This window comes from Squalius cephalus (assembly GCF_949319135.1).
Source record: "Squalius cephalus genome assembly, chromosome: 3".
Lineage (NCBI taxonomy): Eukaryota > Metazoa > Chordata > Actinopteri > Cypriniformes > Leuciscidae > Squalius > Squalius cephalus.
Window position 1 is genome coordinate 50,425,691 of NC_137124.1, and position 27,964 is coordinate 50,453,654.

Below are 27,964 nucleotides of genomic sequence, written 5' to 3' on the forward strand. Positions count from 1 at the left end.
GAAGAGACTTTCAGTCAAATAAGAATTACAAGGTTATATGACAATTAATGCTTATTAAACTCAGAGATGAAATAAATACAAAAAAAAAAAAAAAAACCCTGAGCAAAAATTAACTGAGAAATCATTGCTGCAAGAGATACAAACAAAAATAATAATTGGTGTTTCACAACAAGTCACGAGACATAAGAATCAGTGACATTTGTCATCGTTGACATCAAACCTTGAGATATGAGCTCTCAAATGAGATATGAAAGCTGTGTCAAAGAAGATCATTGGTCAAAAAGGACTTCTCATCACACAAAGCTACCGTATGACTTGCAAAGACTTGGAATATAGCGCAAGTCGTATAGACTACTTTTATGGAGTAATTTTAAAATCATGACAGTCCCGGGTCACCATTCACTTTCAGTGTATGAAAAAGAGACATTCTACTAAAATTATCATTTTGCATTACAAAAAAAAAAAAAAAAAAAAAAGTAAAACCATTACTATTCCTTAAACTGTTTGACAATAAAAAAGATTTTTGTGAGGCAAAAAATATTCAAACGGAATCCTTGATATGCATGCATTTATTTACACCCCTAAATATTGACATCACACAATGTTCAGATTAGTGGTAGATCGATATGGGTTTTAAAATAATTGATTTATAAATGATAGCATTTGCACCAGGCAAGTAACATTCATTTATGTGAATAAGTCACATTCTAAGGTAAACTGAATGTGGTTCAAATGGATTGCGGATAATTTAGTTGATAAGATGTAGGTGTTTGTGTGGAAATCCTATAGCGCACAAGAGTTTACTAGTTTAGTGAATTCGTCCTAGAGTCTTTTCTGATATTTCTGGATCGAGTGGCAGAACACATACAACAGGATCAGAGATCATTTCTCTGCCCTAAATCTTTCCAGATCAGAGTCTTTAGTCCCGGCTGATGGAGTAAAGCTGAGCTTGTCTTCAGCTCAACCCCATGGGTTTATCTTTGGGACAGTAAAACCTGGATTGTGTGGTCACTGAAGTATTTCGGTGTGGATTTGCTCTGGACGACTGTCACGATGGAAGAGCTGTGAGACTCCTGGCAGAGACAGCAACATTTTGATTTAAAGTCTTACGACATTTGATGGATTCCTCAAGTATGTCTGATATACCCTGAATCTAAGTGAGAGAACCAAAAAAATGATAAAAATACTAATAAATCACCACCTTATCTCATAGTGGTCACCATATACTGTAAATAAAAGTTTTTATATGTCTGTATTTTTACAATTCACCAACATGAATAAGAATAGACTGGATTCGAAAACTTTGTGAACAAGAAGCTTGTTAAAGAGGTTTCCTCACCTCTTCATCTCATTATTTGATAACATGAAAGAACTGTGGAAATGAGTCAGATTCTTGGTCCAGATGCAAACACCAGTTATAAACCAGGGTGGCATGAAAACCTGATCTCCACAATTAAGGCTCTGACACACACAGATCCACAATTCACTGCCCACCGTGCGTCATTGGGTTTGATTTTAATTGGCTTCCAGCTTCCGTACTGCACCTTTTGTGTGAATCTCTGCATTTAAGTGGAGTGTGATTGTTGTCACACTCATGTGAACAAACACTCGCCCGCTGATAACAGATCATTAACCATGAGACGGGACGCAGCGGAGCACACACACACACTCACGCTTCTCCTATCCTGTTTACTTTCACTTCATACGACATACCGCTGGAGAGACAGACAGACAGAGACAGTGTTCGATCTGATGATAAAACAGACAAAAGAAACCCAGACTTATACAGAAGGAGTAACCCAAGTAATAAACTGAATAGAGGTTAGAATATGTAGGTTAAACCACCCAGAACAAACTAGCAATTACCCTATAACCTTACTTTCGCTCTCTCCCTCTCTCTCTCACTATATATATATACAGTATATATACAGTCATGGTCAAAATTGATGGCACCCCTGATAAATATGATAAAAAATGGCTGTAAAAAATAAATCTGCATTGTTTATCCTTTTGATCTTTCCTTAAAAAAATTCGCACAAATCGAACCTTTCATTGAAGTAAAATAATTGAAATTTGGGGTAAATCACATTATGAAATAAATGTTTTTCTCCAAAACACGCTGGCCATAATTGTTGGCACCCCTAGAATTTTTTATGAGAAAAATATCTCTGAAGTATATTCCCATTAATATTTACCTTTTTTAGCACACCAGGGTGACTAGGAACATGAAATTGTCCAGCTATGACTTCTTGTTTCACAGGAGTTTATATATGAGGAAACACAAAGGCCAAATCCCCTTAATCATCCATCACAATGAGTAAAACCAAAGAATATAGTTCTGATGTGCAGCAAAAGATTGTTGATCACAAAATAGAAAGTGGCTGTAAGAAAATATCTAAAGAATTGAAAATCCCCATTTTGACCATCAGGGCAATAATTAAGAAGTTCCAATCAACTAAAGATGTTACGAATCTGCCAGGAAGAGGACGTGTGTCTATATTGTCTTAATGGATGGTGAGGAGGAAAGTTTGAGTGGCCAAAGACTCTCCAAGGATCATAGATGGAGAACTGCAGGGTTGTTTGGGAGGGTTTCAAGAAAAATCATCCTCACTCCTCCAAAAGTAAACTCTAGCATATTCAGTTGTCAGACACGACTGGATCTTCAAAAGGGACCGGATTCTGTTGTCAGATGAAACAAAAAAAGGGATTTTTGGCAGCAAACCCAGCTGATGTGTTTGGTGCAAACAGGGATGAAGAGTACCCCATGCCTACGGTTAAATATACTGCTGGATCTTATATGTTGTGGGCCTATTTATTTGCTGGAGGTCCTGGACATCTTGTTCAGATACATGGTATTATGGATTCTAGCAAATACAAACAGATAAAAAATCAAAACCTGACAGCCTCTGCTAGAAATCTTATAATGGGCCTGGTTGGATCTTCCATCAGGACATCGGTCCAAAACAAACATCAAAATCAACACAAAAATGGGTAACTGAGCACAAAATGAAGCTTCTGCCATGACCGTCCCAGTCCCCTAAACTGAACCATATAGAAAATGAGTGGAGTGAACTGAAGAGAAGAAGCACCAACATGAACTTGTGAATCTGAAGGATCTGGAGAGATTCTGTATGGAGGAATGGTCTCTGATCTCTTGTCAGTTATTCTCCAAACTCATCAGGCATTATATGAGAAGACTCAGAGCAGTTATCTTGGCAAAAGGAGGTTGCAGAAAGTGTTTAATAACAGGGTGCCAACAATGAAAGGTTAGATTTTTGTGAATTTTTTCAAGGAAAGATGAAAAGGATAAACAATGCAGATTTATTTTTTACAGCCATTTTTTATCATATTTATCAGGGGTGCCATCAATTTGGGCCATGACTAGGGCTGGGCAAAAAAATCGATTTTTCGATTAATCGTTTTTTAAAATGTGGTCGATTCAAAATCGATTCTCAAACGCCAAGAATCGATTTTTTTCCATCGTTATTTATCTGTTACCCAAGTATTAGTTTTCCTCCACTATTCAGGCTTGCAAACTCCATTTTATAGCTAATGCTGTGATTTTATGTTAGTTTGATCTAAATCATAAAATAACCTAAACTAGTACTGCACGTTTAATCATATCGCAATCGCGATGTCAGATACGCAATTAGGCTATATGACGCAAAATGCTGCGATTTTATATGAAATAAACAAATTTGGGCTTTTAACGCAATTAATGCAGCATCTGTTAATTTTTTGTCATCCTTTGGCTAGTGTTACACGATCCCGCTCTTATTCATGCTAATGTTTTTAAACCATTCATGCGAGACAAGACAAAAAAGAGCTCGCTGCTTTGAATGTTCTGACTGTGACACAGAAAAACTTGCGATGATATCGTGCGTGCGCACAAGACAGCCCAGAATAGTTATCTTTCGCGCTTGAACGAACAATAACACACACAATTATGCCAAAATGTATTTTTGTCGAGTATTTTCATAACATAAGAGCAGTCTTATGATGAACGTGAAGAGTTGTGACTCGTGAGAGAATGAAGCGCGTGTCAGATCCGCGTCTCTGTCAACAGCGGCTGGTCTTAAAGGGACAGTACACAGTAGCCACTAATTATCTCTGTCGTTAAAGTTAATCAAAGAACAAAGGGAACAGAGAAAAACACTCACTGCTCTTGACTAAAGAACTTTTGTAACTTTGATAAGTCTATATATAATTTATAATTAATGCTGCGCAGACTGTTTGATAACTTTATTCAATTTCTGTATATGGCGTTGCTGTTAAGGGCACAGATAAAAATGATATGCAATGTTTATATATGGGTTTATGTGAGGATTGTTAACCTGTTTGATCAAGACATGGGACTGTTCTGACTTGTCCAATTTTCAGCATAAATTTTTCATCTTGCATCAAAATCCTGTCTATTCATTGTATGCATTTGAAATATAGAGTTGGGTTCTGTTTTAATGTACCTAAAATAAAAAGAGTTTAATATACAGGTTTGTAGCTCTTAATTTCTTTTTATTAATTAAACGCTTGAAAACTTATGGTCACTTTTTTCTTTTCTTTTTCTTTTTTTAATAAATATAGGATTTGTATTAAATATTCATTGAGTCGAATCGAAATCTAATTTAGAATCGAAATCGAAAAATCGAATCGAGAATCGAAATCGAAAATCGAATCGAGAATCGAAATCGAATCGAATTGAGAGCTTGCGAATCGAAATCGAATCGAATTGTAACATCTGAATCGATACCCAGCCCTAGCCATGACTGTATATATATATATATATATGTGTGTGTGTGTGTGTGTGTGTGTGTGTGTGTGTGTGTGTGTGTGTGTGTGTGATACAGCAGTACAAAATGTATAGACAAGTAACAACAACACAGTAAACAAGTGAAAATGGACTAAAGTAATAGCAAATTAATTAAAATATTAAATAAAATACAATAACACACGTGTGTGTGTGTGTGTGTGTGTGTGTGTGTGTGTGTGTGTGTGTGTGTGTGTGTGTGTGTGTGTGTGTTATGAAAGGATTGTGTGTTTGTGGTACTTTTCTCTCCTCTTCCACACCCTGACACCTGGACTGCTCTGACATTTAAAAGTCATCATTAACATCAAAACACAAGCCCATGGGGCTCACACACACACACACACACACACACACACACACACACACACACACACTCCAAGGAGCCTGGTCAGTGTAATCTCACAAAAGAGAGAAAATCTGCCTAAACACACAGGTCAGAAACATCAGGGTGACTGATTAACCATGCTGAGCGTGTGTGTGTGTGCGTGCCTGTGTGTGTGTGTGTGTGTGTGTGTGTGTGTGTGTGTGTGTGTGTGTGTGTGTGTGTGTGTGTGTGTGTGTGTGTGTGTGTGTGTGTGTGTGTGTGTGTGTGTTGACAGATGGTCATCAGCAGTCTGATAACACTGTTTAAAGAGTTTCTCTTCATTGTCTTATGAGTGACAGACAAAGACAATTAAGTTCTTACCTTTTTTATACCTTTACACACAATAACAAATGAAGAACTCAACCTGACATTACACAACGCAACAAAACAAACCTTTCATCCTTTTACATTATGTTAAGTTTAGTGGGAAGGTCACATGGCTCCATATAAAAACAATACAGAATCATAGTATAATATTAAAACAATATCACACAAGCAAGAGTGTAACAGAATGTGACTGGGCCAAACAAGTGGAACTTCTGTATGAAACTACTTTCTAACGATTTTCTCACGAGTTCAAAAGATGCCTCCATTAAATATACAAAAATGCCATGTTAGAAATAGCAACGAGGGTTGTTTCAGTTTGATAAACATAAACGTAATATTGAGTAAATTACATTTCAGACATACTATTGTTTGTTTCTTGTGTTGCTATGCTAAAGAGAGTAGTTCCAAACAAAGTCATATCTGAGCCAGTGTGTTTTGATCTTGAATAGATTGAATAGATAGTTTATCAAAGTGTTTTTGAACAAATCGTGAATGATTCAATGACTCATTCGTAAAGAGAGTCACGTTTCATTCCAGAAAGAATCTGCATTTTCAAACAAATGGGTTGAATGAATGGTTCATTGACTCGTGGTTCAAAGACATTTGTTTGCCACCACGTCACCATAAAAACTGCAGAAAAGAGTATTATATTATATTATATTATCAATGTTCTATTTAATCTCTTTCATTCATAATATTTTTTGTATTGCAACATTCTGTTTATATTGGGGATGGTTATTTCTCCTAGTGGAAAGATGCCACTTAATGAATTAATCTTAATAAAATAATGATTTCACTAAAATAGTGTAAAACTTGCATTAAATTCCCATGAGATTTGTCATTGACTTTCAGTTGTTTATGATAACTGTATGCTTGTTTGTGTAAACGTCTCCGAAAAGACAAAGAACGGCCTTGAGATTTGAATGTGGCTCAATGGAGGATTCGGCTTTCTGAGCCTCCATGCAGTGCATAACCGGAGAAATGTATATTTACAATAGAAATTTCCATGACTTAACATTTTGTAGCATTACATAGTACTCCATGACTTTTTAGACCTTTAAAAATTTGAAAACATTCCTCTGTGTGTGTTCATGCTTTTCTCGATTGTTCTCAAAGTAGCTTATGTTGAGCAGTGAAGCCAGACACTAATTACCGTTGTTTGGATTTCTTTCTCTTTCTTGCAATTGATTCTTTTACTGAAGCACGAAATAAGCATTGACAGAAAGAGCAAATTAATGCCATAACTTGGACACAGCGCGTGTCTGTGTGTGAGTGTGCATGTGCGTGTGTGCGTGTGTGCAGAACATCTGAGGTTGTCAGTTTGTGTTTGCTTGTTTGCAGGTGGCAAACACACAGTCCTGTGAGTCTTGAGCGATGGCGTCGGATGGTTTGACCAGCTCAGTCAATTAGCATCAGTCTGCATGATGAACGTCTCCACCTGTGTGCATATGCACTGTTTCCCTTTTACTCTGCAGTTACACACTGTTTCCCACAAACACTCTGTAAATGTAACAGCTTTGATCTATCAAAGATGTGTGAGCACAATTCTGTTTTGCATTTTCAAAACTTCTGAATAAAAAATCACTATATATATATATATTACAGTAGAGATAGCCACGAGATTCAAATGAATAAACACCGAGATGATGCGCTTAGTAAAAGGAGAGATTTCTGTCTGATGAAATGGTGTGTAACCTGCTGAAAGGATCGCTTCACCGGCAGAAGATTCTCTTAAATATGATTCCACATAAATGAGCCGGGTACATGTGTAAGTGAAAATCAGGCTGTAAATCCATCAAGCAAGACTAGGTTCTTTGAAGATGTGAGTGTTTCTTGCCTGTGCAAAACTCCGCCATGATGATCCAGTGTGTTGAAAGGCTGCCAGGGTGTTGCTATGCATTCAGAGGGGGTTCTGGGTAGTTGCTAGGGCGTCTCTAAGGTGTTCTGGGCAGTAATGGCACACTTTGATATTCTTGTGCGGGGCAAATTACATTTAATTTTGCCAACCGCTTGACCACCCTTAAATCTCATTGGTCCAAAATCCCTCTCCTTGTAATTGTATTGTTTAGATGCCTTTCAATGAAGATTCTCATAATACAATGTGGTTCTTTTACCGAATCACTGTAAAACGATACTGTTATAAATAGAAAAGTTTGGGGTCAGTTTTTTAAACTAAATTAATACTTATATAAATGTAGTGTAAATTCAGCCTTAAATAGTTCAAAAGGGACAGTAAAGACATTTATAATGTTACAAAAAGTATATTTCAACTTGGAACTTATGAACTTTCTATTCAATAAAAAATCCTGAAAATGCTCCAGGTTTTGACAAAAATATGAAGCAGCACAACGATTTTCAAGATTGATAATAATAAGAAATGTTTCTTGAGCAGAAAAACATCACATTAGAATGATTTCTGAAGGATCATGTGACACTGAAGACGAGTAATAATGCTGAAAATTTAGCTTTGCATCACAGGAATAAATAGAATTGTATGATATAACAACAGAAAATAGTTATTTTAAATTGCAATAACATTTCACTGTTTTGCTGGTTTTTTTTATCAAATAAATGCAGCCTTGATGAGCAGAAGAGACTTTCAAAAACAGTGGTTAAACAGTGGTGTTTATTTCTGTGATTTTGGAGGAAAGACTAATCCTGAATTTTCCCAGTTTCACCCAATACTGATGCTCGGCACGCAGTAATAATCTCATATGTGCGGCACATAGCATTACAGCAACATTGTTCAACAGTGTGTGCGATCTCTGAACGCTCAGGGCTCATATCTGCCAATGCACTGTTTAGCAATTTCCCCTTCTTTCTTCCTGTGCAGTTGCCCTTACATCCTCCCTCTCTTTCTCCCTCTCCCTCTCCCTCTCCCTCTCTCTGCCCTTTGCAAATCCCTTTTGCCACCATATTACTGCAGGAATGCTGTCAACTAAAACACACAGACACACTCATGTAATGCTCTGAGGCTGTTGTGATTTTAACGGCTCTTGACAAAACATAGGGTTTAATTGAGGTCAAACAAACAACAGGAAAAGATATGGGTTTTTTTCTTCCTTTTTCCAAGAGCTGCCGGACAAAAAGAAAGAAAGTGAGAGTGAGCTTCATTCTGTACACGCAGACAACGGAAGCGCCATAAGTGAGTCAAATTAAGCCTCAGACACTAATTACGCCACACTGAAGCATATTGGCTAACCACAAAACCCACTAAAGCTTAGACACTTGCATATAATAGTGTTTAGCAGTAAGAGCACTGATTCCTCAGGCCGCACACACATATGATTGTTTTGTCTGAAAACGGCATGACTTATTAATAAATCACACACCCACACACACACACAGTCTATTGTGCCATGTTTGCTGTCTGAACAAAAACATATATTGCGATCAATGTTGTCCAATTCACAAACATGTCTCGGCTTACATACACATACATACATACATACATACATACATACATACATTTATTAATTAAAGTTGAGGTACTTACTTTTATAAAAGTAAACTGAAAGCTAAATAGATAACTAAAGGACAGAACACACACACACACACACACACACAAATTGCCCTTCCACAATTTCTTAATACATGTGGTCAGAAAAGTATCATATAAATCAAAAAATTGTTTACTGCAAGAAGTCAGTCCATTTTGCAGACTTTCAGCTAGAGTAGCTGCCAGCGTGATTGATCATGTGAGCTCAACTGCCTTCACTTCAGATTTGCATGAAGTCAAACTGTTCTCAAGTGTGTGTGTGGAGTCACTGGCCACGCCCACATCCTGATGTCAACAGTCGCTGTCACTAACATCACACGGATACATTCAGGTCAGTTTGTTGTTGCTGGTGATGTGACTGCAGCTTGACTTTGTGATATGCTCATGTCATGTTTACTTTAACCTCCACTTTGATGGATGATTAAGTTGTCACAAGAAAAAAAAATTAAGGCAAGTAATTTTTTTCAAGGCCACAGCTGTTATTTTAGCATCACTGGGATACTAATTATAGTTTTGTTAAGATTTTGAACCAGCCTTTATTTCTACATTTTCTGTTATTTCTAAATTAAAGTGTTTTTTATAAGCCATTTTATTTGTTTTAGGTTTTAGATTCGTTTTAGTTATTTTAGTACTTCAACTTAAATGGTAACTCTCGCCAAAATGCAACTTAGGGTCTTTTTGTTAATCTACCCGAGGCGAACTTTCGTTTAAAAGCATAATTAGAATTATGCTAATTACGCGCACTCGCTATCGTACTAGAGGTGACCGATCTTTTCAGGCTGTTGCTTCTAGGTTGTGGAATGACCTCCCACCTTCTATGCGCTCTATTGACTCTGTTGATGCCTTCAAATGCAGACTAAAGACTCATCTATTTGTTCAGGCTTTTAATTAGCTGCTTGTGGGTTGATATGATCATGTTCTGTCTATGCTTTTATTGTGTGTATTTTATGATATAAATGTTTTTGTTGTGAAGCACTTTGTGGCCTTATACCTGTGAAAGGTGCTATATAAATAAAACTTACTTACTTACTAGAATGGAAAAGCCACTTTTAAGTTTGACCGTATTTTCGTTTTCGGTCAAATTGCCTTTTGAATGGGAGTGCTTGGGGCACTTCTATGACAGCATCAAAAATCACTATTTTTAAAACACTAAGAAGGCTCGACACAACATGAAACTATGATGAAAGTATCACCAGGGGCTCTACACATGAACTCGAGCATTGAGAACATTGTTTGTGTACACAGAGTTTACTAAAAAGAAAGATTTTGAACAACTGTAGCTGTGTCCGCCAGCATTTTGACAGTCAAAAATAGTCGATCTCCGAATGCAACGTAACAGGGAAGAGAGTAAAGATGGAAAGCTCCTAAAGCTTAGTTCCATATAAATTCACGGATAATTTGTTGTTTTGTCGTTATTGAAAATCAATATTGACCTTGTATTTGAAAAAGGATGCTCATATAAGAAGCAATACTAAAATTCAGAGTCAGTTCATTCACATTCGGAGATCGACTATTTTTGACTGACAAAATGCCGGCGGACACAGCGACAGTGAGTTGTTCAAAATCTTTCTTTTTAGTAAACTCTGTGTACACAAACAATGTTCTCAAAGCTCGAGTTCATTTGTAGAGCCCCGGTGATACTTCCAGCAAAGTTTCATGTTGTGTCGAGCCTTCTTAGTGTTTTAAAAATAGCGATTTTTGATGCTATCATACGTGCCCCAAGCACTCCCATTCAAAAGGCAATTTGACCGAAACGAAAATACGGTCAAACTTAAAAGTGGCTTTTCCATTCTAATTATGCTTTTAAACGAAAGTTTGCCTCGGGTCGATTAACAAAAAGACCCTAGGTTGCATTTTGGCGAGAGTTACCCTTTAAATGACAATGAGCAATGCTACCTAACTAACTAAAATAAAATATATTATTATTATTTATTTATTTCAATTATTTTTCCTTTTATTCAAATAATGAAAATATATATTTTTAAGGTTTTAGTTTTAGTTAAAGGTAGGCAATGTTTTTTTCATACACACTTTTTGTTATACTCATTGAAACTCTCGTTATACTGATAGCAATCAATAATATAAGGGGTCTAAATATATATATTAAAAATGTACATACTGTATATCTTATGTGAAAGTCTCAACATTTTGAAGCATAAGGTGATTTAACGGCATTTCGTGACACTTTGCAGACTCAGCTGTGTGCGTTCATGTGTTTTGAAGGAGTGGCATTGGATACACTCTGAAGGGAGGGAGGGATCGTATGCTTTCAAAGCTAGCTTGCAATTGCTAGCCTCTCCGAAATTGCCCACCCTACCTTTAATGATAATAACCCTGGGCCACAGGTCTACAAATTCTCCATTGTACCAACATCAACATTTCGTTTTCTTTCATTTTAAACACACACACACACACACACACACACACAAACACACACAGAATAAAAGTAACTATAACCTGATGTAAACTTCAATAGTTGGGCAGAAGATAAAAATTATAATTGCATGTGTGATGTGGGATTTCTGAGAAACATCTTTGCCCTGTTTGTTCTGGCTGGCTGATCACGCCGCTGGTATTTTTACCCTTCCTCACATCCCTGCTGCTACAAAGACATGAATTAATACAAATTACATCTCAAAGCCCCTGTATTTACTTACATAATGAAGAGCAGAAATTATTCCGACACGTAAATTAAAAATGATTTCATGCGTACATGCATCTCTTTTCTCTCAACTCTTGAGCTGCTAACGGGCTGATTTAACGGCTGCTGTTTAAAATCTCCCCAGCACGTCAGAGTGCCACTGACAAGCCAATCTGACCCATTTAGAAAACAAAGACAGATAAATATAAATCGCTCTGTGTATTTCCTGTAGAGATGAGAGAAAGCGAATCCCCGGAGAAAGCGAAAGATGAAGGCTTGAGGAGAGAAATAGGGCTGGTTTGGTGGGGGTTGACTACTAGCTATATCCCACCTGATAAAAAAAAAAGACAAATGAAAGAAGAACAAAAAGCCAAGGCAAAAAAAAACAAAAAAAACACATGGTAGTCGTTTCCCTGTAGATTTCCAAATGAAAAGAAAAATGCATGCCGTCCAGAGACAAAACAAAAATAACACTCCACTGAGCCAATGAAACCGTAGAATGCTTGGGTGTTTTAGGCTGGGTGTCAGTTGTGGGTCACCTATTTTCAATCACTTAGTTGCAAGGGGTTTTAATTAGGGCTGTCAAAAGATTAATCGCGATTAATCGCATCCAAAATAAAAGTTTGTGTTTGCATAATATATGTGTGTGTACTGTGTATAATTATTTTGTATATATAAATACACAGAAATATTTGCATACATATACTGTATATATTTATATATAATTTATATTATATATAAATATACATTTTTTATATATAAATTATACAAAAATCAACATTTTTCTTAAATATATACAACATGCATGTGTGTGTATTTATATATACAAAATAATTATACACAGTACACACACATATATTATGTAAACAAACTTTTATTTTGGATGCGATTAATCGCGATTAATCTTTTGACAGCCCTAGTTTTAATCTGCCTTGCGTTCCCATCTTCACCTTAGGTGGATGGAAGTGCTGTTCTTTAAAGGAATAGCTTGGTACATGTGGCGACTATCAAATGTAATCACATGAAACTTTTAGTGTTCATTAGAAAATCATGTACCCACATTGTTTTCAAAAACGCACCAATGCATACAATTCACTGCAGTTTACATCTGAAATTAACACTAGTGGTAGAAATTATGATTACGGGTCAGATTATTGATTAATTAAGACTTAATTGCTTGTGGTATCTTAAACTATACTATGTAATGACCTCAAAACACATTTACCATAGTAAAAGTTTTGTAAACCGATACATTTTGATGTTTGCATCACATAACCAGCTCAATATGTTTGGTTTTTACTTAATTATGTAACTTGCTCGGCAGCTCACCTGGTACAGCATTTGCGATACATGAAACACAAGTCACGATAAAAGAGATCAAAGAAGCAGCTAAAATTGCAAGGTTACATCAGCAAATGAATTTTTATCTCATGTTTGCTTTTGTTAATGCTATCAGTTTGGTTTAATATAGATTCTACGTTATTTTCAAAAGCGATAAAGTACTAACCTTTTGGCACCGCTCGCCGGACATTTCGTTTCCAAACTGCGGCGATACGTAAAACAGCCAGCATAATAAAAAGTTTACAGATTCACCTTAATCTGCTTCAGGCTACATCTGCATTAATCCGGATACATTTGGGTTTTCGTTTAAAAGCACTCTCCGTCCACACTAGCGTTTTCAGGCGTTTTCCGACGTTTCAGTGTGGATGAAAAACTTTTGGAAAACGTCTGAAAACCTGACAAAAGCTCACTGAGAAGATACAGATGGAAAAAAATAAATAATAAAGTTATCACACAATTCTTCTGACAGGATCATTTTATTTAGCAAATTATCTCACCATTCACTGATGCGTCCAGGTCGCACCCAGTCACCATATGTTTGCTCTAAAACGCAACTCTGCTCTCGTATTGCCGCAGGATCAGCAAATGTGAGTAAATTTTCTGTCATCTTTGCAGAACTGTGATATGAAGAGTGTGCAGAGTAACATATTTTAGCAACAGTGTGATAGTAAATAGCACATAACAGGCACAATACCGGTTTAAACATAAATATCTATTGGTACAAAATGCGTCACATGACTAAACTTACGTGATAATTTTTAAATACCTCCATTTTGACAGTCCACACTACAACGCGGAAACGGCGTTGTCAAATTTATCAACTTTGGAGAGCGTTTTCAAAAAGCTTCGTTTTCATTCAGAAAAATGCCGTCTCAGTGTGGACGGAAGGCCAAAACGGAGAGAAAAAGATGCATTTTCAAATGAAACCGTATTAGTGTGGACAAGGCCTCAGGTAAAACCGAACATGTTTTTATCTTAACTCACTGGACAATTTATTTTGAAAGTGTTGCGGAATGTGCAAGAAGCAACGTTTTCCAAGAGCCTGGGTTGTTTAGTGTTCTGTGCAAGAAACACTAAAGTCATACGGGTTTGGAGTAAGTCTGGATAGAATTTTAATATCTGGCCGAACATACCTTCAAGTTAACTTCCCATGGTGCCATGTGACCGTGCCAGAGCATGAGGCGTTTCCTGTTGCATTATGAGACTGGAGCAGCATGACCAATAACTTTGACAACACTGTATGACTGAAACATCTGGATCTGTTCTCCATCGCCAGGCATGTATAATCAAATATAAGCATTGAGTAATCAAATATACCGCAACTAGTCACGGTCACGCAACACTGATAAATGACCAACTGACCCTTCCTAATGAAGCCTCACATCCCATACAAACATTCACCAAGGAAATACACAGTTTGTGAAAAAAAAAAAAAAAAAAAAAACGTGCCATTATTGTTGAGAATCATTTGATAAAAAATGACTGTAAAATTGTAATTTGTGTGATGTTAAAGCTTTTTCAGCATCATTATTCCAGTCTTCAGTGTCACATGATCCTTCATAAATCAACCTAATACACTGATTTGCTGCTCAAGAAACATTTCTAATGATTATTATTAATGTCGAAAACGGTTGTGCTGCATAAAAAAAACATGATATATTTTTCAGGATTTTTTGGTGAATACAAAGTTCATATGAAAACCAATTATTTGAAATAGAAATGGCAGTTTTACTGTGAAACCACCAGTTCTTAACACTGAAGTGTTTAAGGAGTAAAAACAAGTGTATTTACAGCTATTTTGATGGCACTTTGGCGTGTAGAGATGTCATATAATCTCCAAAATGCAGCCAACCATTAGCTTATGAATGTAAATTTATCACAGCACACTGGATATTAATCATACACTTGAAATATTTTGTCAGTCAATGTAAAATTTACTTTATGTTGTGCCATGTCTATATCAACGAGTATTGATCAAATCAAAGCAATTATTCCAAATGACTGAATAAACCTAACTGAGTTACACCAATGAAAAGAATTTAAGCCTCTGAGCATGTAGAACTTTATACATTTACTTTATTAACATGTTCCTGGTCTTTGAGCAAAATTTCTTTGTAATCTGTCATCATAATGCAGTAAACATTTCAGATCCGGGATGACGGAGTGAAGCTGCGTCTTCACATTCAGAAGCGATGATTGATTTTTTTCAGGGGCTTGAATTCACAAATACGAATGACTCACAATGGAAATGAAGCATTATCTAGCGAAACAAACAAAAGAGCAGCTCGACTCTCTCCGGTTTCGCTGGGAATGAGATGGCAGAACTAAGCAAATTGCCGCTGAAAGGAACTCTGGGAGGGGCGGCGGAGATGCACACCTGTGGTTTCTCCACACAGGAACGCTTTTGTAGCGAGTATCTCAAGGAAGATCTTGAGTGATCTTCAAACACACTGCCAACAGTGCTGGAGGTCCATTCTTCACATTTCAACACGTTACTAAAATACCCCAGCCTGTGAACTACACTTAATTTACCAACAATACAAAGAACAACACAAGAGAATCAAACTAGGTTCAGCCACGCAGTTACCCATACAAATTTGTCATGAATGAGTGATGGTGTGCATTTCTTCCCTAGACGTCCAAACATCTCTCTGTTGTTGTTTGGAATGCGGTAAGTGATGTTCTCTTCGGTCTGGTATGTAAAAGCGTTCGGGTGGCTTTGTGTGGATGTGTGCTTGTTTAGTACTGAAGACTCCTAATGGCTCTTTGCTTTGCCTGTGGCTCCAATGCAAGTCTTCAGAGCCTCATCTATCAACAGGTCAATTGACAAGCCCTTTCCTGTCTCTACGACTCAGAAGAACAAGTAAAAGAGGCAATGAAATACAAAGTTAGGTTTCCCTGTGACATGAGAGGAAGAAACAGAGGAAACAGAAGGAATGTGAATTGTAACATTACATGCCTTGTTCAAGATTCTAAATCTGTTCTGAAAACTGTTGTTATTGCAAAATAAAACGAAACCTAAAATGATTAAGAATCGTTTTTATAAACTGAAATAGATCTGAAATAAAATAAAATAGCATATACAATTTTTTTTTATTAAGTCTTGGCATCTGAATTTGTACGAGTGAGTAAAAGGTGGCTAATTCATACGAATTAGTACAACCTCACTCGCGCAAATTCGTACAATTTGTCTAAATCCCAGTGATGGGTAGGTTTAGGCGGGGTCAGGTGTAGGTCATTCAAACGAATTCGTACGAATTGGGCAACTCGTAAAATATGTACGATTTAGCAAAAATCTTACAAATTCATACGAGTGAGGTCGTATGAATTTGTAAGAATTAGCCACCTCATAAAATACGTACGAATTGCTGTGAGATCGTGTTGGACATTCTAAATATTGCACATCTAACCGCAACCATACATCTCATCTAACTCATAATTACAAAAAAATGCAATTAGCCACAAACCCTTAACAAAGGCAAAGTGTGGTGGGTTTCCACCATAGGGATAAAAAGTTATAGCTGTTCTATTGTGCAAATATGATAACAATAACAGTCCAGAGGGGCAACAGCAGTGCAGCTTCTGCATTACTAAAGGCTCACCTGCAGACTGCTGGGTAACAAGCCACTTTTGTTAGATGCCATATTGAATTCCAAGCAAAAGCAACAAGGCCGTGCTTCAGGAGCGGATCAAATAACTGCAACCCCTTCATACATTCTCTCTCTCTCTCTCTCTCTCTCTCTCTCTCTCTCTCTCTCTCTCTCTCTCTCTCTCTCGCTCTGGAAAGTGTCGGGAAGCTGATAAATTCTTGATCCTCTCTTCACTATATGCACCTATTGTTCTTTCTCATAAAGGGTTTCTGTTTGCAAGAGCACATGCAATCCTGTTTGTATTGTTCTGTAAAGTGTCAGATGGCCTGCGTGTGTGTGTGTGAGTGTATGGTTGTGCACAATGAGCTTAAGGAACACACTGATTATCAGAGGGTCACATGTTAGGGTCATATGGTACAAGAGGAAATGTTCATTTCCAAAGGGTGTTAAAGGATTGTTTGCTGGAGATGGGCTGTGCTTCTGTGCATATTTGTGGACATTTATGTATTATGTGGAACCTATAATGAGTTCCAGTGCATTTATGGTATACACTTTATCAGTATGTGTGTTCCTCTACAATCAAGTGCAACAAAAGTAAACTTAAGTAAGCATACTTTAAGTAGAGAACTTATTACAGAATTAATACTTTAAAAGAATAAACCTAAGTGAAAACTGAATGTAATGTTTTCAGACACTTAATTGCATGTTACTTGTTATTAAATTAAAATGTATTATAGTTTAAATTTATATTAAATGCAATTAGATGAACTCTAGAGTGCTTTATTGACTTATATATATACTCTTTTAATAAGCACATTCAGTACAATTATGTGCACTTCTTTTTTATCAAAACAGACCAGCTTAGTGGCAAGTTAAGACCAGCAAACCACCATAGGCTAGTTTAACACTTGTGCGTCAATTAAAAAAAGTTACACATAGGTCCATAGAGGACAAAAAAGTCTATGTAAAAAAAAAAAAAAAAAATTTAAATCATTAAAATTTGAAGCTTGGGGAAACAGACTTAAGTTTGGTCTCATTTTAAAGAAGACCTTTGGCAGATTATTATTGAAGTGAAAGTTTAAAACATGAAACCAAAAAAAAAATTATGAAAATGATTTATGAACATTATTTTATATAACAAATATATTTTTTGAAACATGTCAAACTCTAAAACTGCTAGAAAATCAAATCCATAAATCTAAACAAGTTGTGTTCGAAATTTGAGGTTGATGTCTCAAAAAATGAGCTTCCAGTGAGCTTTCAGCATAATTTATCTAATTGGCTCTATAATATGCATAAGCAGAAAACAGGAATAAAGCAAGTTTATAGCTTTATTTATAGCTTTATAGGCCAAACCAGAGAAAATGGCACCATCTGGTGGTAAAAAAAAAAAAAAAAAACGGTAAAAATGTAACTTTTGAAGCCTTGCCAACAGAATGAAAGCAAAAGATTTCATCATTTTAAAGTTAAATTGCCCTGGGATTAAAAATTGCAATGTTTCAATGGGGACACGTTTAACCTTAAGGTCCTGAATGGAACTATTTTGTGTACTTAGTGCAAAATTAAATGAAATGGGGGTGAAATAGTAAAATTCCAATAAAAATACATGTGTGCCAAAATGTATGCAGTTGGTATTAACACAGGCAAAATGATAAATAAATAAAAACATGGACATAAGGTCGCACAAGGGTTGAGCAAATCTGTCCTCAAAAATATCAATATTATACAGCATCTGGGCATTTTAGTGTTGTTTTTGTCAATTGCATTATTAGGTGATTTGTCATTATTGTAATACTGAACTATTGCAGATGTGCTTAAGCTCTTTTTTCTTTAGCAGGAGAGTCTCTTAAGACGTTCTGCTCCACTGCTTTCAGACTGAACTGAAAAAGTACCAATCTGTCAGGCAGGGCTAGCTAAACGCAAACGACAGCACGCTAGTCTACTGGTCCTCAGAGTGTGAGTTGTACTCACACACACACACGCAAACAAAACAAAACCAGGTTCGGTCTACCTGGATATGTATTGTATTGTATGTGTTGATTGTGGCAGCTGGGGATGATTTGTATTCTATGTAAATCTCACAGGTTGTGTCCTACTAGCATGAAAAGAGCAGGCATACAGAAATGGATGTAATCCTTATGATTATGAAAAGCTTATGGTTACAGTGTGTATTTGTGTGTAGACCACAGCCCCATTCAATTACGATGCTGTATATACTCCAGAAGAATGGTCTTAAGACAACCAGCGACACAAGGATATCGAAACAAGAGCGCCACAAGGCAAAAAGCTTAGCATCAATACACACAATCACACTGCATCCATGAATGTATATGACAGGAGCTTTGCATTGCTGCGTATCCTGTCACACATGTTTATACGCACGTCTTTGTGTTGCGGGATTTTACCGTGCGTGTGTCATCCGATAAGCAGTTGAATTGGGTCAGACTCTCTAACACAAAACATGCAGTTGTTTCTTCCCAGAATCTCCACTAAAGATTTTATAGTCTTTCATCTCTAATATTTTCCATCCGTTTATTTCTCTTTTAATCTACGTATCTTCTGTGCTAAAAACTACAGATAAAATTAGCTAAAGGTATCCAACTACGATAAGTAAACCACCAATTTTCTATTCAAGCTATAGTTCTTGCTGGTCTTAAATCTCCAAACTCGTTTTGGTAGTCAGACTGTGCTTGCTTATTTTACAGGGCATCAGCAAAACTGTGATTAGATATTGAGCCGCAGTCTTTTTTGTCATGATAATATGTATTAGGCATGGCAGATTATTAAAATATTGAGTGCATGGATGGTTGTAAATCTTACTAACATCATATGTCTCACTGATAAGCATCAGTTCACCAAACATCCTCTAGTTCGACAGATATGTGTGTTTATGTGTTTGTGAAATTGCTTAGGTTTTCTGTCCAGTTTTCCCTTCTGAAATAAAAAGTGAGCTTGATTGTAGTGATTGTGCACATGTAAGAACTGTACTGGCAGACAATATAATATAAACAGGAGTGGGGTTTTTTTAAGTGTGGTGTAAAAGTTTTTCTGACCGTTATATTTTCAATTATGATTTTGAAGTCCTACTAAGTGGCTCAAAAAAGCACTCTAAATTTCACATAATTGCATAACTTCATTTAGATTTAAACTATAATATTTTCATTTAATTGATGACATTACTTTTTTACATTCTTTTTTTGTATATATATATATATGAAATATATATATGGAAATGTATCTATATTATTTTAGCTGTATCTTCCAGTCTCAGTAAATATGTGCACTTTTTGGGTATGTGGGTAATGTGTGTATATGTGTTTGTGTGTGGGTAATATATATTTCCTTACACTCTTCTTCAGTAATGCCTCAGGCACCTAAACACAACTGTCAGTTTGACACTGTCACACACACTGAGTTTGTCCTTCTCCTTTATCTTCATGTGCTCAAATACACACATGCGCACACACACACGTGTATATATATATATATATATATATATATTATATTTTATATATATATTTATTATGAATATATATATATATATATATATATATATATATATATATATATATATATATATGAAATATAATATATTATGAAATATAGATAGATAGATAGATAGATAGATAGATAGATAGATAGATAGATAGATAGATAGATAGATAGATAGATAGATAGATAGATAGATAGATAGATAGATAGATAGATATTTCATAATAAGTACTCTAAAGTGTACTTCTTTTTTTACAAGGGTTGATTAATTTCCTATTGAAACCGGAAGTTTGGTGGGACACACTGAAGGGCTCTTAATTTTATTTTTTTTCTCTTTTATAAATAGCCAATAAGATGAAACAATGAGAGTCCATATTTTCAACAGCCTAGTATTTTTGCCCCTCATTTTCTCCATATGCATTTCAAAAATGTATTTGACGCAAACAAATTAGACAAAATGACTTTTTATGTCGTTTTATGAGGGACATAACTACTGTGAAAAGCAGTTTAAAGTACATGTTTAAATCTAGGGATACTTTTAACTAAGAACCTGAAATCTGTACCAAAGGTAAAATTCCTCATCGCAGCATTCATGATTGTAGGCCTGGTTTCACAAACAGGGTTTAGATTAAGCCAGGATTAGGCCTTAGTTCAATTAGGACATTAAAGTAGCTTTTATAAACATGCCTTAGAAAATAGATAAGATACAAAATAGATAAGATACAAAACAATGGCACTGACATATTTTAAGATATTTATAAAAGTTGCTTTCAGTTACAGTTTTTCTCGATTGCTTAAACACTATAACCAGGCTTTTGAACTAAAATTTCAAAACCATAACGCCATTTATCAAAAAGCACACCCATTTCACTAAACTATAAACACTATTCCCTGTTTTGACACATGAGTCAGATTTGTTGAACTGTCACTGCAAAACTCTACACACAATTCCCTTCATTTCTCATTGCTTAGACCATGTTGTCATTTAGAAAGCACTAGCATTCAAAATTGTTCACTCAAGTCAGCACAGCTTCAGCTCAGTTAGCACACAATTACCCAAGTGGAAACACTAAGAGTCAAAATTTAACACACATCAATCAGAACCTTCAATAGATACTGTATATAAAAGGGCCCAAATCAGTTTATTGCGTTTTGGAACAATGGATCCAGAAAGACATGAAGGAAGAGGGATAAGAATGAGGAGGAGGAAGGGAAAGGACAAGAAGACAAGCAGTCTCAGATGAAATTCAAGCCACTCTAGTTGCCCATGTCTTTATCAATGGTATGACTATGAGGGAGGCTGGGCTACGAGTAAGGCCATATTTGAGTCGCTTTACCGTCGCCTCGAGAACCTTCAGGGAGGAGTGGTGGCAAACAAAATTCTATCACTGAATAAGAGACAAACATTTCCAATAGTCTTTGATGAGGTTTATTTTCTTGCAAGAAAAGGCCAGCAGTCATACAGTCAGACAGTGTGGCTGCAGAGTGTGACAGTGAAGGGAGGGCATCCTTTCTCCTTTATAGTCTTGACTCCCAGAATGTTATCTTTCTAGGCAAATGATGGTATTTCAACCATATGTGGAACATTTTTAGACGTGTCCATCATATTGTATCCTTGAGTGGAGGCCCTCCTGTTACGACCAACACTCTTTACCATTCCAATACAATTCGAATTCCATATTAGAATATGGTTTGTGTGTGCTCTTTTACTGTCATATGTTGGTCACACACATCTTACTGTAAGTAAATATAAAAAAAAAAAAGAGTAAAACAGGAAAAAAAAAAAATGTGTGTGTGTGTTTTCTGTGTATGAATAAAAATGTGCCAATGTATCCACTGGTTGTGTCTTTTGTGTTCATCATGTGAAAAGGTTTGTGATGGGGGAACCACAAGCAACATAACTTACCAGTTTTGGAAATGTTGTTTTGAATTTATTGCACCAGTGTCTTAGACTATGTTGTAGTGTGTGTGATTTTGAGGGCTTGTGTGTCCTGTCTGAGGGCAAAGTTGGGTTTTTCAGCAAGAGTGAATGGTTTTGAGTGTAGAGCTTCATTTTGACCTGAAAATAGGATGTTTGGGGAATTGGGTGAGATGTTATGCATTTGTGTTTATAGTTTTGAGAATACGAGGCATAGTTTCAAGAAATGTGTTTAAGCAATCGAGAAAAACTGTAAGACAACTCAAACATGAATTTGAGTCTGACTGGAACTAAGCTTAAGCCTTGTCTGTGAAACCTAATGGGTCTCTTCAACTTTTAATGTCATTTTTTAATGGCTGTTTTGACTCAGAAGCTTTAAATCACAGACTAAGTTATAGGCGTGTAATGTTTTTCATGGTTTAATAAAATAATAAAAAGTAAAGCACAGCCGTTTTGGAGTTGATTTTATTAAATACAGAAACATGTGTGTGTGTGTGTGTGTGTGTGTGTGTGTGTGTGTGTGTGTGTGTGTGTGTGTGTGTGTGTGTGTGTGTGTGTGTGTGTGTGTGTGTGTGTGTGTGTGTGTGTAAGAGTGTAAGGAAATATACCTACACACAAACACATATACACACATTACCCACATGCAAACAAAAATCACACGCAAGTGCACATATTTACTGAGACTGGAAGATACAGCTAAAATAATATAGATACATTTCCATCTCCTTAAAAATCAACAAACTCTTACACAATAGAACACTTCTATGCAAACAGTTAGACATTATTTGAACACAAAGACACACGCGAACAAATATTATCCATTCTATACAGGTACATGCACATACATACATATACATATGCTAAATATGCTAACACAGCCAAGACTCTAGACACTATGTCTGTTTCACATGTTTTAGTGCTTTTCCAGGGGGGGGAAATATATTAGCCTTTCTCACATAAGTAACTAGGGTTGGGTATTTATTTATTTTTTTTACGATACCAGTGCTAAATCGATACTTTTAAAACTGTACCGGTGCGTAAATGTTGCCTGAACCGAAACTTTAAAAAAAAGAGCCACAAAACAATGGGGAATGACATTCAAAAATAAAATGAAAAATTCCTAAAATGTAACAATATATTCAATTTTTTAAGTATATTTAAATATATAAATAAGTAAATACAATTCACAATAAAACCTAAGCCACCAAACCCAACTACAATAATTTAACACCAAATAACACTGTTACAGTACTAATAACAGCAAAGTAATCTGTATTCTTGGTATGCTACAAACCAACTTTAAATTTCAGCAATTATTTTGCAAAAATATGACCACATTTGCCTTCTCTGGCAAAATACAACACCTCTCCTGACTTATTGCATGTCCTGCACAAGGTGAGCGTTATTTTAGAACGCATCACCTTAAATGGCGTGACGCGAAACCTCTCGTGGAAGAAGAACGCCGTCATGTTTACGACTGTGACAATGAGCGCTCATCAGGATCAACTGAAGGCTGGATTTTCAAAAGTTCGCGGCTCTGTTGTTGCAGTTAACGTGCACAACGCTCTTGAATGAATAATTTATTGTAGGCCGGTACTCAACCCTATATGTAACCCCCCAGGTCCTACTCGCCCCGCTCTCTGCAAGCCTCGAACCCGGGTCTCCGGCATGGGAGGTAGGTGCTCTAACAAGGAGGCTTAAGACTGCAGCCTCTCACATCAGTCCCTATCGCGTCTCTTGAGATCAGGGGAGTGAGGTTTTACCTGCACAGCTCTTTCTAGCTGGCCTCCGTTACACATATAATACACATATATACACTGTTTTTTTTTTTTTTTTTTAATGTGCTATATAAATAAATAAACATGGAATATAACAAAAGAGTCAAAATATGCTAAAGGGTCATTAAAAGTAACAAATCATGTAAAAAATTATCATCGCTGGAAAATGACACATTATATCAAACTTGTATAATTGCCTTAATGTTTTAAACAATTGAGAATATAATCAAACTACATTTTATGAAAATCACCTGTCAAGATTATAATTACATCAGCATATGAGAGTCAAATTGGACAGCTGCAGGGACTCATCTCAAGATCACTTTAACAGTTTATCTATTGCCAAAATTAGGGGAAAAAAAGATCAGTCAAGAATAGAAAATTCCCTTTCTGTCTATTACACTCAAATGGCCATTTCCATTCAGAACACTTGAATGTAAATAACGCACAAATAATGCACAGAGGACATAATTCACTGGAAAACTCAAAATGCATCTCTCCAGAGACTCTAATATCCGGATTTTTGGTGAACATTGATTAGCTCAATGATATAATCAAACATGACAGCGTGTTTGTAACCCATCCAGCATCTCAGAGACTAATAAAGTCGTTTAAAACACAAGCAGCCGCCGGCCTGCTAACACAATCACAGCTTCATTTAGCCACTGCAACTGAAAGAAATTTCCAGGGAAAACGACACCCAGATCCGTGCCAGTAAATGATAGACAGAAGTAGACAGAAAAACAAGGAAATTGTCTGTGTGTGAATGTGTGACAGCTGTCGCTTTTCTTTGCATAAGGAAAAACGTTCCTGCAATCACTTGACAAGTATGACAACCCTAAGTGTGTGTGTGTCCACGAGAAAGACGTGATGGAGATGTCACACAAACAAGCTGATATTTCCCACATCCGAAGTAGATTTAAAGTGCTAAAAAAAAGTTTTGAAATGCAAATAAAGATTCAAGTGTAATTTAATCGCGCACACTTCTCTACACAAAACGTGTCTGTTCGCACATATTCACGCAGGAAGCTGAATAAACGTCCTGCTTTCACAGTTTGTTCAGATGCATTGTGACTGGAGTTACTTAAGATTCAAAGATCCAAATGAGAGTCGCCGAGCAGGATGCACAAAACAAACAAAACACTCACATTCAAATGCATGAAAATATGTTACACGAGCAGAAAACTATCATGAGCTAGTTTCCTTTCTACTAACGCAAAAAAACGTGGTTCGTAGCTTGTAGTGTTCTTTTAAATGGGTCCCTTACGAAAAACAAGTATACTTCAAGTTCATTTTATGAAGTATACTTAAGTAATGTTCAAGTATATTTTTAAGTATACTTTAGTAGTAAGTATATTAATATCAATGTGTACTTGTAGTGAACTTGTAAGTGTACTATTTTAATACTGCTTGGGACTAAATTGGCCCACTTTCAGTATATAAAAGTATACATTTAAGTGTACTATAAGTGTAAGATTAGTAAACATTAAGTACACAACTAGGTTTCTCATTTGTAATGCATCTGTACTACAAGTAAACTTATAAGTATACTAGTAGTTTACTATTTTAATACAAGTAGCACATTTTTTTAGTTTATGAAAGTACACACTGAAGTGTACTCTCAGTAAACTACTAGTTTAGTAGTTTATACTGCAAGTATACTTGTAAGTTTTCTTTAAGTGAACATAACATTATACTTATAGTTGACTATTTATATATTATTTTTGCACTTGCACTATACTATGTTCAAATGTAGATATTATTTTTTATACTTGAAAAATACCTTGAACAGTCCTTTAAATTTAAAAACATTTTATTAGCTTCATGCATCCTTTTTTAGCAACACTTGAATGTATGTAAGTTTCATAAAGATTTAAAAAAAAATCACATATAAAATCACAAATGTGATTTTAAAGAAAATTGATTAGATTGAGAACGATGATCAAAACACAGATGGAGTAGATCGAGTCCAACACCCCCAAAGCTTCACAGTCGTTTTCTCTTCATGGGTTACGCTTCATTTCATTTGGTAATATTAAACAGTTTTGATTTATACGCTGTTTAATGTTTGATGATCACGTTATTTTACATTGAGTGAGCAATCTTCTATCACTTGTTTCAGCTTCTTCTTCTCCTGTGTTTTGTTCTGGAGATTCTGTACTAGTAGATGTGTCATATAGCGCCCCCTACCGTATAACAGTGAAAACATGGATAGCTGGAAAATTCAGTCACTGGTGGGGAAAGTAGAATTAGAGTAAATTCCTATGTACACTACCAGTGGACTAGCCAACACAAAAATTCAGATACGCAGAATTAGAAACATATCTGTTTTATATCAATATTCTAATCAATATTTTCAAACAATGTAAGTTTCATAAGACTGTATATGAAAAACTATGTAAAAAAAAAAGTATATTCAATAGGCTACTCGATCAAAAGAGTTAACACAATTACAAGCCAAATATACTTTGAATACTTAATTATACTTTTAAGTATATCTCAATCAAAAGATTGAGTACAAGTACAGGCCAATTATACTTGGACTTTTATCTCAGTATAAGTCAAGTACACTTAAGTGCAATTTTAAGTATATTTCTGAGAAGTACATAATAGGATATTTTTTAGAAGTATATAAAATGTAGACTGAAAGTATACTTTCTTATTTTTAGTTTAAAAGAAGCATACTAATAGAACACTTGAATAAACTTCTTTTTCATAAGGGGTGTAGCTTGATTGCATTTTTAACAACTTTAAATGACAAGCTTCCTCAACCCAGGAAAAGACTGATTTCAGCATGCATTGTTCAGATGTGCACAAACAAACAAAAAAAATTGACTGCGGAAACAATTTTCACAAGCAACAAATGTAATTTTTTTAAGAAGAAAGACTGAAATGGTATAAAAGCAAAATAAAATAAAGTGCTTTTACTGAGAAAAAAGGCAAACGTTTCTCAATGCCAAACTCTATATTATTATAGGAAATAAATATAAATAGGCCTGTCACGATCATGAATTTTATGCTGATGATCAATTGCCGTATATAATTGTGAATAACGATTTAATTATGTTTTGTTCATGACACTAGGAATCGTATATAATAGAATAAAATTATATATAATACAATTTATTTTAAAAATATGTATAATATTCATAATATAATGTAGCATAAAAGAATATAATATGTATATACTGTATATATATATATATATATATATATATATATATATATATATATATATATATATATATATACATATATATATAATTAATTAATATGATATAGTCTAATATAATATGATATAGCCTAATATAAACTAATATAATATAATATAACTCAGTCTGATTAAACAAACAGACCTTGTATGTGAATGTACTTTATAACTGTTTTTATTCTTTATCCCCGGCCAGATTGTAACGTCCCTGCTTTTACCAGAAAAGAAAACAAGATATTGTGCAGTTGATGGAATTTCTTTAAGCACATACATATTTTAAGGCAAAATGTGATTGAAATTTAAACTGCACAGTTATTGTGGTTATCTCAAATACATGAGATTAGATCGAATAACCACGATCAGATGATTAATCAATAAATCACGACAAGCCAAAATACATGCTCTGTCTGGTTTATTCAAAGCCCATTTATTTATGATGCTTGCTAGGAAACCTTTATTCCAATTACACGGCTGGGTCAAATCTAAACACCAGCGATCAAAGCAAGCAAACTGATCAAAAGCAAGAAGTTTCCCTTTTTCCTGAGGCTTTTCTAATGCTGAAACTGCTGCTCGTGCAGTTTACAAGAAAATGTGGCTAAATGAGCTCTTGACATCCTCAATATTCCCCACATGCGCGTGCAAGCTGGCGAGTGAGTCTCCAGGTTACATGCCGAACGAGTCTCCTGCGAGTTACAGATGAACAGAATGTTCTCGGTTTAAGTACCCGGCCAGTTAGACTCTGTTTCTAACAGTTAATCTTATTAAGCGAATGCTATTATAGCCACAAATCCCTGCAGTCAAAATAACTTTAAAATGCACTAATTAACAGAAGAAGTGGGAGAAAGCTTCAGTGAAATTAATTAGACACTTTTAGCGAGCTCATGCCCGAATGCTATTAGCAACTGTCCCTGAACAAAAAGAAATTAAGAACGTCCAAAATATCCTGACTGACACAAAACTATTCTTGATCATTTCTCTTGGTATATTCGTGCGAGATGG

General features: G+C 35.6%; 1 protein-coding gene across 19 annotated transcripts in view; it reads right to left on the reverse strand.

Annotated features, from left to right (window-relative positions):
* Positions 1 to 27,964, reverse strand: part of LOC307155720 (adhesion G protein-coupled receptor L3) — a 324,537-nt gene that overhangs the window by 205,292 nt on the left and 91,281 nt on the right. The gene's annotated exons all lie outside the window — the stretch shown is intronic.